Raw genomic sequence first — 12305 nt, forward strand, 5'->3', positions numbered from 1 at the left:
TAGTAGAAAAGGTTTGATACACCAATATCTGTCCTCTTATAAATGTAATTGTCCGAAATCAACACAAAGAAAGTGTTATAATGCCCATTTTAATATATTTTTTATTTATATTCCAGAGCAATGTACACATACTAAAAACACTTGCTATTTAATTTTTATTGTGTGCTCGTATTTTTAAGAATCTTTAGACCGATTTAAAGATTACGACAACAAGACAACTTGAGACCTTGTAGGTGATTTTCTTGTTGCCCTGTCTTCTTTTAGGACATTAATACTTTTGTTAGGGTTATTGGGTTTACTTTTATATGTTTCTACATGATCATTTTGGTGTTTTACTTATTTAACCTTTTGTAACCATATCAACTGTTAGAATTTCACTTTGAGATCCGGCGGGGATTCGTTTTATTTACACTGTCTAGTTTATAGGAACATGGTGGGGCTAAGAGTGAGGTTTGATGCACCATTTACCGGTTTAAACTCCCTAGCAGTACTTTTGCTGCTGACCGTTCCAAGGCGGCGCCCCTCTATGTTCCTCAAATGTATGTCTTTGTTGTTTCATACAGTTTTGGTGACAATTGTGCTTGTGTCCCTTGTTGTTTTCTCGTCTACTGTAAGTATCTTCCCCTTTTCCTCTAGTCTTATTTCATTAATTTATCCCCACCTTCCCCGTGTCTCCTGTCCCCTTCTCCTGTGCTCTTTGACTTTGTGGGCCTATTATTCAATCATTTATTTGATTTTTTTGGTTTCCTTATCAGTTACCAATTATTTATCATTTTAGTGATTAGCCTGTCCGTGCTCTGCCTTGTGTCCTGTCCTGTTTTTGTTTGGGGTCCGCCTGGGGTCCGCGCCACTGGTTCTTGGTGCTGGGTCATGTGGGGGTTGCGTTCATTGAACGCCGCCTTTCCTTGTTGATCTTGTTTATCATATATTATATCACTACAAGATTATATCCTGCAGAGTAACAGGAATACAGGTAGACGAGAAACTGTTATTTATATGCTTATTCTCCTTAACAGTTCAGTTATGTAGCTTGTTCTACTGCAGCAAACATTTATAGAAGACGGTATGACATTGATTGTAATGTTATATTATGAAGGAATCATGTCAAACAAGCAGTTAGATACTTTAAGTTGTCACAATAGCCACGAGTGAAATATATTGGTTTCATACAACAAAATGAATTAAATCCTGTAAGATATTTAATGTTGCGTTGTATTTGATGTACTCATTTAATTATAATATTTGAACTTTATAGGATAAGTTATAATGTAGCTTTATGTTGTTCAAATTTAAAAAAAAAGCTACTATATAACTATGGCAAGTTCGCTTTCACCATACTTGACATTTGGTTTCATGTTTTATATGGCCTCTTTATATAAGTCATTATTGGTATTAAATTCTCTTTTTAACGAACATAGTCTGGCGATGTACAATTGTACACTAGCCTGAGTGAACAGATATATCATAATTTTTGTCGATTACAGTTTGTATCTAATAGCCTGATACACATGGCACAAAGGGGAACTTAATGTCATCATCTACCGGTAAAACTTGGACATAACCATATCTTTTTCATAGTGTCAGCTTGACTGGGAAACTCTTTACTAAAACCACAAGGAAATATAGACCGTAAATATTTCCCAAAGATAAGTTAATCATCTCAAAACGTCTCAAGGCATCGTCAGATTTACCATCATTGCATAGTTTTGCTATAGCATGATAGTCCCTAGACAGTACTTTTACGTGAAAAGTCTATTTTATACTTAAAAACATGTCTTTATCATCAGCCATCACAACATTAATATTTATATAATGACTGATTATATCACTTTATTTTTATATGAAATGTATATAGCTTATTATCTGGCATCAGACGACATTTATTTGTCCCAAGTTATCTCTTACAAAGAACACGACCTCACGCGTGCGCTCCAACTGTATACTGCATTATTATAATGAATATTCTGTGATGTCCAGACAGGATATAAAAATACGAGTAAGAGTACGTCTTAATATGCTTATCATTATAATGTTACGTTGTGAATAGATCACATATCCATGTAATCTAAGTTGTAGTTCATTATAGGGACTCAACTGAGGTTTTTTGGCATGATTGGACTGGAAATGTTTCTCCGAGATTTGTGTACCACCTGATGAAGGTATGGACCAAATTCTTTGTGCAAATGTTCAGATCACCCCTTTACCTCGTTTACCTAGTGCAAAATGCTTTTCGCTCACGTCAGACTAAAAATTGCACTTAGTATCGACTAACAGTTAATTTTAAGTATCCTTCTTATCATCGTAATAAGATTTTTCCAGTTTAAGTGTTTTTCTTTATATATATAAAACATTTGTTTTATTTGTTTTGGCTTTATGGGTGGAGTTCTATTTCACACACGTCAGGCTGAGAATGGCAGTGTTGATTTACAATTAATTTTAAGTATTCTTCTTATCATCATATACATATTTTTCAATTTTAAGTGCTTAACTTAATGTATATATTTTTCGTCTTTATTCCTTTCTGAGTGGAGCTCCTTTAATGTCTTAATTTATTAGAAGCTTTGTTTGCTTCTCTTTTTCGGATATGATTTGAAGAGATGTTTGCATTGTTAAAGAGATAAGCATGCGTTAGGTTGAATAAAACTCAGCTAATTGGATTATGTAAATAGAGGAAATTTGTTTGTTTGTGTGTAAGATGAAATTTTATTTCATCGAGTGGGCTTTAAAAACAGTATTCTCACGAGTGGCGTAGCCACGAGTGAGAATACTGTTTTTAAAGTTCACGAGATGAAATAAAATTACATCTTACACAACAAACAAACACATTTTCTTTTTATTTATGCTTAAAAACAAGTTAAAACGAAATTTCCTTAATTTTTTTGTTAATATTAAAGTCTGTTTCCCCATTTAGAGCCTCAAAAAAGTCGAATTTCTCATTAAATACAAGAAGTCATGGGCTGAAAAATAAGTTCCACAATCAACGTTAAATGGTGGTAATAGTATTCATTATATTAAAAAATATGTCTGATCGCATGTTTAAATAATAAAAACAAACAATTCTAGTAGGAGAAAAAGTCCAACCATCCATCCATATTTCTGTTACTGACTGCGATTTTATATTAGACCTGGCTATGTTAAATGTAAGCGGCCGCCATTTTTAAAGTTGTGTATTTCACTGGAGGAAAATAATTGTGTTTGATTCAGAGGGATATCATTTGAATTTGATAGTCATACACCTTTTTAAAAGAAAGAAAACTTATATGAGGATTGTAACAGACAATAAATAAGTGTTGACAGATGTGTAAACATTCAAAAAAGTGGATAGGAAATTGGAAAACTTGGAAGCCTTACGAACGCTGGGTTGTTTTACATATTCTTCGACTGAAAGCTGCCATTGCTTTTCATGTTTTCATAAAGCATACGGCAGTTTTTGCTCGTCGGATACTTAAATATTCCCAAATGTCATCAAGAGCAGTTTGGCATGTGGAAGGAATGTATTTTTCAGACTGTAAAAATGAAACAAATAATTAAAGAGACGATATTTGGTGATTGGTAATTTGAATGAATAGAAGTAACTAACTGTAAGTTTTCTTCTTTTTATTACTTTTGACATACAAGTTATTTATCAATTTCAGCTTTGATTTTCTTTAAACAGCCTGATATTGACTGAATAGTCAGCAAAAATAAAATTGAGGTACCACATGGGGAAAATCTTAAAAAAGTAGTTTCGTCATTGAAAAGTGTGAAATTATATTTTGATAATTTTCACTGAATTATCAAATATAATTTTCACGGATAAATCAGTAATCCACTGAAAAGCATAAAATAAAGCAATATATTATTTTGAGCTCTTCACTGCGTTTATCATTTTATGTTTTTTTAATGAAATAAGCAGAAAACATATGCATGTATACATTAGCAGAGCTATTCAAAATGATTTGCTAAGCAAGTCGAATTGAATTACGGTGATCTTGTTTACTTTGGATATTTAAGAAATTGCTGGAAATGTTTTTTGGTGTTTGATAAACTCTTAAGACGAAAGATCATACAAATAGAGCTGTTACTTTTTATCACTCACAATTGAATTATACAGAAATTTTCATTACTGCGTGTTATACAAGACTGATTTATCAAGTATAATTCAATTCAATTTCCATTCAATATTTTATTCGGCAAAAACATATACATGTTCATCGCCAATCTAACATATATACAATGGCGGTACAAATACAAAGAGAAAAGCATGAAGTCAGTGTCATATTTATCAATTTAATCAAATTCTGTCGACAATAACAAAACAAAAAGATACTAATATAATAGATGATCCTTAACATACATAAAATAAATTCATATTTCACAAATCACGCTTGATAGTTTACGCGCCAAAATTTAGCTTAGTAAACATATTTTGCAAGTTTATTATTAACATTACTTTCTTGACAATTTAAACGAGTTTTGGAATTAAATAAATTTGGCAAATGACAATAATAGTTAGGTAAACTATTTAGTCTAAGCTGTCTGTAAACAAGAGGGCCATGATGGCCCTAGATCGCTCTCCTGACTTATCAAACTCAGCCAAACAATTACCTAGACAAGCATTCTGACCAAGTCTCATGACAGGTGAGTCAAAAATGTGACCACTACAGTGTTAACAAGGATTATCCATATTTGAGCAGTGCGACCTAGTTTTTTACCCAGGTGACACATATTCAAACTTGACCTAGAAATCATCAAAACAAACTTTCAGATCAATTTCCAGGATACTTGGATCAAAACAGTAGCAACTAGAGTGTTAACAAGATTTTTCTATTTTTAGCTCCGGTGACCTAGTTCCACATGCGATTTCGAACTCATCCAAGCAATTACCTAGACAAGCATCCTGACCAAGTTTGATGATAATTGAGTCGAAAATGTGACCACTAGAATGTTATCAAGGTTTTTCCATATTTGGGCGGTGTGACCTAGTTTTTCATACAAGATGACCAATGTTCGAACTTGACTTAGAAATCATCAAAACAAACTTTCAGACCAATTAACAGAATATTTGGATCACAACAGTAGCCACTAGAGTGTTAACAAGATTTTTCTATTTTTAGCTCCGGTGACCTACTTTTTCATCCGAGATGACCCATGTTCGGTTTATTCCCAGCAATGACCCAGACAAGTTTCCTGACCAAGTTTGATGACAATTGAGTCAAAATTGTGACCACTAGAGTATTAACAAGGTTTTTCTATTTTTAGCTCCTGTGACCTAGTTTTTCATCCGAGATGACCCATGTTCGAACTCATCCGAGCTATCACCAAGACAAGCATCTTGATCAAGTTTGATGATGATTGATGAAAAAATGTGACCGCTAGAGTGTTAACAAGGTTTTTCTATTTTTTAGCTCCGGTGACCTACTTTTTCATCCGAGATGACCCATGTTCGAACGCATCCGAGCTTTCACCTAGACAAGCATCCTGACCAAGTTTGATGATGATTGAGGCAAAATTGTGACATCTAGAGTGTTAACAAGGTTTTTCTATTTTTAGCTCCTGTGACCTAGTTTTTCATCCGAGATGACCCATGTTCGAACTCATCCGAGCTATCACCAAGACAAGCATCTTGACCAAGTTTGATGATGATTGATGCAAAAATGTGACCGCTAGAGTGTTAACAAGGTTTTTCTATTTTTAACTACGGTGACCTACTTTTTCATCTGAGATGACCCATGTTCGAACTCATCCGAGCTATCACCTAGACAAGCATCTTGACCAAGTTTGATGATGATTGATGCAAAAATGTGACTGCTAGAGTGTTAACAAGGTTTTTCTATTTTTAGCTCCGGTGACCTACTTTTTCATCCAATATGACCCATGTTCGAACTCATCCGAGCTATCAACTAGAGAAGCATCCTGACCAAGTTTGATGATGATTGATGCAAAAATGTGACCGCTAGAGTGTTAACAAGGTTTTTCTATTTTTAGCTCCGGTGACCTACTTTTTCATCCGAGGTGACCCATGTTCGAACTCATCCGAGCTATCACCTAGACAAGCATCTTGACCAAGTTTGATGATGATTGATGCAAAAATGTGACCGCTAGAGTGTTAACAAGGTTTTTCTATTTCTAGCTCCGGTGACCTACTTTTACATCCGAGATGACCCATGTTCGAACTCATCCGAGCTATCACCTAGACAAACATCCTGACCAAGTTTGATGATGATTGATGCAAAAATTTGACCACTAGAGTGTTAACAAGGTTTTTCTATTTTTAGCTCTTGTGACCTAGTTTCTCATCCGAGATGACCCATGTTCGAACTCATCAGAGCTATCAACTAGATAAGCATCCTGGCCAAGTTTGATGATGATTGAGGCAAAAATGCGATCGCTAGAGTGTTAACAACTAAATGTGAACGGACGACGGACGACGGACGGACGACGGACGGACGACGGACAATCATCGATCCTAAAAGCTCACCCTGAGCATGCTCAGGTGAGCTAAAAAGGAAGAAACGATACTCATTTTCTAAACTATTCATATTATTTGACTTCTATTAATGTGTCTATATGTCCCTTCTTCAATAGCTAAATTATGAGCAGAACACCGATATCTATACCAACCAATTCTATAGCTATCATATTTTATGCAACTTAAATTTTCTTCTAATTCATAATTGGATTTAAATAAACAAGTTTTCGAGATTCTTTGAAGTCTGAGAACCATTGCTGTAGATATTGATCATAGATAGTTCTTATTACTGTTTGAATTTGTAAGTTTACATAGTGATTATCCGTATTATCCCATAAATAAGAGTACTGTCCTAAATTATCAAGTAATTGTTTAACACTTAAAGAACAATTATTCACTAATATTCCGTGATCATCACATAAATTAAATACTTCAAAATTTAAAAAATTCGGGGTTTGATAATTCTGGAGCAATAGTTTATCATTCTGATATACGACTTATAATCATCGGAAATCGTCCAATTTCACCGCAGAACTGACAGTCTATTAACGAACTTTTAAAACTTTTTTTAAAAATTTCAAATATTTTTTGTCTATATCGGTTGCCTTATGGAAGCCCAAAATTTCATATCCATAATTCAAAGTCGAAGTGATTATGGAATCAAATAACTTAAATTTGTCTTTAATGTCTATTGATACGGTTTCAAATAGTGAAGTAATCGAAAACAGAGCTATCATAGCCTGTCTGGACAATGACTTTGGTGCCTGAAAAAAAATCCATTGCCAGACAAAGTAACACCTAAATATGTAAAATTAGTAATAATTTTAAGTCTATGATTATCATAAAATATATCAATAGTTTCAGGTCTAATACCTTTCTTACATACTAGTTCTACGGTTTTATCAATATTAACACTGATACCCAACTTGCAACAATAAGAATGTAAAATATTTAGAATGTTTTTGTAACCCTTCTTTGGAATAAGATTTTAACACCGTATCATTCGCAAAAAAAGTAAAAAGAGATGTAATTCGTCCACAGTGAACGAGTCAATAGAGTCGATACATAAAATTTATAAAGAATAAAAACAACATAGAGGGTAATGGTTCGCCTTGTTTTAACGCCCTTCAAGCTCTCAAAATTATCACTTAACTGTCCACTTACACATATCACACATATACACATATGTACACATGATTTAACACTTTCATATATTTTCTGTAACATATTAACAAACTTTGTGGAAGCTCCATAAGATAATAATTTATACCAAATTCCGTTTCTGTAAATAACATCAAACGCTTTTCTGAAGTCGACAAATGCTAAATATAGCTTTTTTTATTATGCGAAATAACTTTATCTATAATTGAAGTTAAAACAAATATGAAGTCAATAGTACGTTTATCCTTTCGAAATCCAAATTGAAAGTCACTTAACATATTATTGTCCTCGGCCCATTTTCGGAGTCTTGAATCTACTAAAAAAGAAAATATTTTGAAAAAAAAAATTACTTAATGTTATACCTCTATAATTATTGACTTTATTCAGGTCACTTTTTTGTGAACAGGAACAATAACACCTTAAGTCCAACTATCTTGATAAATATAATGAGTTAACATAAAATAATAACGCTGCAATAATATCTTAACACTCAACAAAAATCTCTGGGCTTAACAATCTATTCCACCGCTTTTACCACGCTTTAACATATTTAGAGCTTCCAATATTTCATCAAGGCTAAACAAAATAAGTTGTTCCACATTGATGTTAACATCACTCTTTAATAAATTTTCAGCATCAACATTTATAAATTCGTTATCATCAGAAAAAAAAAACATTTTTGAAATGATTGAAAAATTCATCTGTACTAATATTACAACCTTTAGGCGTTTTTGATTTTTATTTTTTGATTTCCTTCCAAAACTTATAGCTTATATTCTTCAGTCTGTTATATTTTATACCAGTCCTTTTTACCGCCGTTTTAATTGGCTGATTATCGACAATGTCATGAGTTTACGAAAAACGACCGATTATCGTTCTCGGTCAATATATCTTTTCACAGGTTCGAAATGTTTTATATTGACCTCATCATAAGTCAAGAAATCAATTTATTTTTCGTTTGCCTTGTATATTATCTGAAAATACCGATCAAATGTCTGATAACAAGCTAATGTTAAGCTGTTAGACATCGACAGAATGCGATTGGACATTAAACAATTCGCATGCTACACATTAAGTATTTTTTGTTTGTTTGTTTATTTTTTTTTGTTTGTTTTATTTTCAGAAAAGGTAAGGAAATAAGACCATAAAAATTCTAAAGATTGAGGATTAAAAGCGTACTCTTACACTCAGCGACTTGTAAATGAAAGGACAAGATATGTGTATTTATATTATGTAGTAGATCTGAGTTGTATTTAAGTAGCGTAAACAATCTGCTACAGAGTGTTATCACATGTTAGTCCTGGCAGTGAAGTATACTTAAAGCTACATTAAATAAATTTCATAAAAACAGAAATGGCGACATTTTATAAATAAATTTGGTTTCATATCGACTCCAGATTTTATTTTGGTGTCAAGACAACCAAAATAAGTTTTATAAGCATAAAAAATGGGCAACCTCATTGTGGCGAAATCGGAAGTACAATAATAATTATTTCTGTTTGCATGAGAAACTCCGCCCTCGGTTCATCCGTACATCAATATTAAAACAACAAACATGAATATGTGCAGCAGTTCTAATCTAACGGTATATTTCCGCATTGTAACGGATGTTTTCATACAAATTTAATCCTTTTTATGAGATGATTACTTTTTTTCTGAACCACAGGCTAAAACGGTATAAGTGTGTTTGCACAAGAAAATCTCATATTTACTGTGTTCCGGACAGCAACTTTAACAGTGACGAAGCGCATACACGAGCTGATTATTGTCTTCATTTGCATGTTAAATTTCGTATACGAACTTTAGTGTTACCGTGGGGTTTTCCGTTTAAAATCCTAATTTATGAACAATATTTGATGAGATTTACAACATAACTGTTAAAAAGGTTTATGAAACTGTATAATGCTTGTTTTTTAGGCCGACGGCAAAATATTTTTACATTTTTATTTAATGTAACTTTAAAAACCAATCCGTCTATGAAATATCAAATGGTGTAAATGCTCCATGTGTATTGTTTCAAACTAAAATACGTGTGTGTTGTAACTAAATTTGATAATTCATTAGAAGTGCATTTATGGAAATAATATATTTTATAAATATATATACTGTATATATAAAACATATAAGAGTCGTTGGTTAGGTGTAGCGTGACTTTGTTTGGGCTGCGTTCATTGAATACAGCCTTTCATCTTTTTGTCGGTGTTGTTGTTGTTGTTTATGGAGATACGTTTATTTAGAAATAAAGCGTGTATAATATACATGTATTACACGAGAAATATCGTAATACTCTATAAACTCTCTATTAATCTTGATCGACTAAGTGCACCGCTGACGAAAGTATGTAACGCCGTCATTGTTAAATCATAATATGTACACAAATATAAAGTATGTACATTTCAGTTTGCGTTTGTACGATATATTATCTCAATTATTGGATTTGAAATTTAAAGGACTCCACTGTAGTCAAAAAAAAGCCTAAAAAAATTATTTAAATTTCTGACATAGATCAGTTGAGACACTATAACAGAACGATATGCAAAAGATAATTAAGAAATATATGTTGAAATAAACTGAAGGTTATCTTAATCCGATTTGAGTGAAAAGCGTTGCAACGCTTCTAAAAAAACAAGAATAAAGATCAACAAGGCAAAGGTAACGTTCACAGGACGCGGCCCCTGACACACCCAAGCATGGCACCCAGAAGGCACCAAACCAAAACCCGGAGTGGACACAAGGGCGAAAGGAGTGGGACAAGTAATGTGAAATAATATCAAGTTAAACGGGAATAAAAGGGATAAGGGCTGTAAGGGTGAAAAGGTGGGGAGGGGGTTAAAAATGGGTGAGGGGGGGGGGATTGAGAAAATACCTACCGTCAACGACAATCCAACAAGACAGACATCACAAAACATGTAAACATCCAAAACAACACAGACATGAAACACACGTGAAGGAACACAAGTTTGGTTTATTTCTCACGATTAAAATAATGATTCTAGATAAACGGGATGAGCTAATGATTTGGAATTTTGCATAAATGTTATTGCTCCAGATCTACATCAAATGCCATGTACATTTTGAAAAAATATTTCCAGTCCCGTCATTTAAAAAAAGTCCCTTTAATCTACATGAAAGAAAATGGATATAAAATATAAATTGATTTTCAACCGTGTGACGGTCGGATATATTTGTCATTTTAAATCTCTAGTGTTTGGATTATCTATAACGCGTTGCATATTTAAGTCAAATTAGGAGAATGTTTATATGTTGTCTCCAAATACAAAATATTTATTTGACAGAACATGGACTCTTAAATAAAGAATAATATTGTACAATATAACTAATGACAGCGTATTCTACAAGTGCTTATATAAAGGCATTTTCATTTTGTTATTTAATATCAGTCCATTTTAAGATAAAACGTACGATTGTGATCATACATCTGTGCCTTTCTTACTAGGCCTTAATTTGCACCTACCAAAATATATAATCTGGTGACTGTATCATATGTTTTTTTTAGTACAAATACTGCCTCATTTAAAATTTGTTGTGTCTACATTCGGATATAAAGATGTTCTTTATACACATTCTTAACGATTTTATATGAAAAAGCATGAGATTTAAAAGCAAAATGAAAAATGTTTATACAAGAACTTAAACAATTTTGAAACTAAGCTATTTTCTCAAGCGAAATGAATGATCTCCATTATCAATCTCATAATAAAATGTGTTTCCTTACATACGAATACTTAACGGTATTATACTAAAAAGGACAGGTTCAGTACAAGGACTTGTATTGCAAATTTCTTATCAAGTCATTTTAACTAACAAAATATATTTCTTTAATATACATGTTATTACATAAATTGTTTTATCTCCACAATCTCCATTATCACATTAGCATGCATTCCTTTGTAAAATGTATATATAGTTTATTGTTTTTCTTTCTTTATTATACACCTTTTACTAAAATCGAAATTCACATTTACGAAAAATTTCCAGAGACCTGTTTTTTATTGCACTTCGGTAAGAAGTCAACAAAATTAATATCAAGGCTACATTCTTATCATTTATCACCCGCCTTAATTGCCAACATTTCATTAAGACATGTATGTCTTAATATCTCTTTGACTTCTATAATTCGTGCATCATCACAAGGTTACAGTCTTGTTCTTGTTCGTTTTTTTTCTAGCTTAATTCTAAAAACTTTAATAAGAGTTTACGCTCCGATTTCATTTTTCAACTAACTACTGCGATCGTCTTTTACTATGTTGTTGTTGTAGACAGAAACTTTAATTGAGCAGCTACTGTCTTCTATGTCAAAGTATACCTTATTTATATTAACGCATTTGAAACATGCAAAATGACACTCTGCAAACTTTCATAAGACCACATCAGTCCAATCCCAATATTTAAGAAAGTAGTGGGGATGTAATATATTTAAACTAATCATGGAAACATTATATCACCTTGAATGTGTAGCATACTTACAACAGAATTAATTTACGAACAACTACTTTATCAAATTCATTTTTGAATAAATAAAAAGATATGAAAGGAAATATTTATAAGTGAGAGTGATATTACTTTAACACATACAATGTATTTCCCCCATTCGACCCAACAACAGTATCCAACCTAACAAAACCGGTAAGGCACCTAGCAGGAAAACGAACAACAAAAAAAGACACAATAT

This window comes from Ruditapes philippinarum, unplaced genomic scaffold (genome assembly GCF_026571515.1).
Source record: "Ruditapes philippinarum isolate M1 unplaced genomic scaffold, ASM2657151v2 ctg3417_1_1_1_1, whole genome shotgun sequence".
NCBI classification, from domain to species: Eukaryota; Metazoa; Mollusca; class Bivalvia; order Venerida; family Veneridae; genus Ruditapes; species Ruditapes philippinarum.